The sequence below is a fragment of the Octodon degus genome, unplaced genomic scaffold (assembly GCF_000260255.1).
Source record: "Octodon degus isolate 3935 unplaced genomic scaffold, OctDeg1.0 scaffold00130, whole genome shotgun sequence".
NCBI lineage: Eukaryota > Metazoa > Chordata > Mammalia > Rodentia > Octodontidae > Octodon > Octodon degus.
In genome coordinates this window covers 4408080-4410636 of record NW_004524706.1, presented here as the reverse complement: position 1 = coordinate 4410636, position 2557 = coordinate 4408080, and the positions used below count along the sequence as shown (strand labels likewise).

At 44.5% G+C, this 2557-nt stretch overlaps 1 pseudogene; it reads left to right on the top strand.

The window, feature by feature from the left end:
* The window catches only part of LOC101574573, a 1401-nt pseudogene extending 1140 nt beyond the window's left edge, over positions 1–261 (top strand).
* Positions 262–2557: the final 2296 nt, after the last annotated feature.

The window sequence follows — 2557 nt, the reverse complement described above, 5'->3', positions numbered from 1 at the left end:
GCTTATGCTACTGAGCCATCTCCCCGGTCCCTCCAATGATTCTTTCTTTAACTTTTTTGCTCCTTCTGAAATTTCTTAGAATGGAAATCTGGATGATGGTGCTGGAACTAGCCTTGCTGCAGTCTTTGAAATTGGTCACTTCCTGCGGGAGCGTCCAATCCCAAGGTCGGTGCTGTACTTCACCGGGAGGCCATTGAGGATGATGAGGACGATTATGATGAAGAAGGTGACAAAGCGGATGAGGTAATGTTTACCAAGTGAACAAATAATTCTGTTTAGCACACTGAGAAGCACACTTAATGACTTCTGTATTCTTTTGCTATAATCATTGTGATTTGGGATAAAGTTTGGAAAATATGATTTTAGAATTCTAAAATCCTATACAAAAACTGTATGTATAAGGTTTCAAGAAATAAATTGCAAAACTAAAAAAAAAAAAAAAACAAGATTTTTAAAAATTAAAAATGTGATTGCATTTAGAGACAGGGTCTTAAAGCAGTGACTAAACTAAAATCATACTACCAGGATGGGCCCTCATCCAATATGGCTGTGTCTTGAAGGGGCATTTGGACAGAGACAGACAGAGTGAAGACCAGGAGAAGACTCATCTACCAGCCAAAGACAGAAGTCCCAGGAAAGGTCAGCCCTGCTGGAGCTGAGGTACGGCTCCATGCAGAGCAATTGCCTAGCATTCAAGAAACCCTGGTTCAACCCCTAGTACTACAAAAGCTAAAATAAAATAAATCAGCCCTGCCAATACCTTGGTCTTGGATTTCTAGCTCCTAAACTCTGAGGAGTTATATTTCTGTGGCTTAAGCCACCAGGTCTGCGTACTTGTGGCTTTGCTAACACACATATTGGCCAGTTACAGATGTCTGTGAGGGAAGAGAGAATGCTTTAGGCTTTGTCGGTTTCAAGGGTGCACATGCTAGTGCTAGTGAGCAGGTATGAGTGTGTGGATAGAATGGGGAACATGCCCAAGAGTGTGAGTACATGGGTGTGTGCAAAGATCTGCAGAGGATATGTTAAGTGGGCATGCACTGACACGTGTATAAGCACTCACGTGCAGTGAAGCCACAAATCTGGCTGTGTGTGTGTGTGTGTGTGTGTGTGTGTGTGTGTGTGTGTAGCCTGGAGGGGGAAGCTGTCTGTACACAAGTGTGTGTTCATTCAGTCCTCCTTTGAAATAGTTAAAGATACTGTGCTGCACGCACTCATGTGCAGCCCAACGTCCTCCCCTCCCCTGTGCCCAGGACCAAGTACTTCATATAACACAACCTTTGAGTCCAAAGTCAACCGTTATGGGTGCCCAAGATGGGGTTTGTTATCCTGGCACATAGTAGGCACTATTTACAGGTAAGGAAATAGGCAAATTGCCCTGTCCTGTGTCACATATGTATACATATGGTAGAGATGGGATCCACACTCAGAGGACCCAGTTCCTTGTCAAGCGCTTTGTTCTTACCTTCCACATTAAATTCCTAGGAGGCCACTGGTTCAGGCTGAGCTCCTGCACTAGGCCCACTAGATCAAATCCAAATGGAATCACTCACACTCACATTTTCCAGAAATCTAGAGTGGGAGACAAGAAGCAACCCCCCCAAACAGCAGACCACTTTGAGCCAACATGAGAGGGAAGTCTCCTCTGCTTTACTATGTGGAAGAAAAGAGACTGAAACAACTGGTCTGCTCTTTGTGTTGCATCTGCCTTCTTCAGTCCTTTCTGTGCATACAGCCACCCTCCTCCCCAAGTGCAAAGCAATCCTCGTTGTGCCCCACAGAATGAGGTGTTGCCTGATTCTGAATCATGAACAGAAGCCAGTTAATATTCCCAGCAGCCCAATTAGGATCTGCAAAATAAGCTGGGAATAGCAAGCGACACATGCCTGTAATCCCAGCTACCTGACAGACTGAGGCAGCAGGCCAGCCTGGACAATTGAGTGAAAGCTTGTCTCAAAATAAAGTATTTTTAAAGGGGCCAAAGATATATCTCAGAGATAGAGACCTCGGGGTTCAATCCTGAGTACTGCAGACAGAGAGGAAGAAGAGGTGAAGGAGAAAAGAGAGGGAAGGAGAGGGAGGAAGAAAGGAAACACCTCTCTAAACTTAGTTTGTAGTAAGTTTGTCTGTTGACAATACACACATTTAGACATGTCCAAAAGCCAAAGCACAAATACACAATCACGGCTGTCCACACATACCATCTGTCAGTGCTCATTACACATACACACGTGGGTGCACACACATCATACACACCTGCACACAGATGTTCGTCACACATACACATGGTGTCCACCACAGAACATACCTTCACAAGTGCCATCAAATACAAGTACCTGGATGTCCACCACATATGCACACAGTGTCCATGAGACCCACACATAACCAGTTCCCCTCTTACACACAGAGGTGTCAATCACCTACACACATGCAATGTGTCCATCAATACACATACACATAGGGGTCTATTATATACGTACATACTGGTGTTCTCTCACACACACACTCAAGAACCTTTCACATGTACACTGCATGCAAGACAATGCACATATGTATA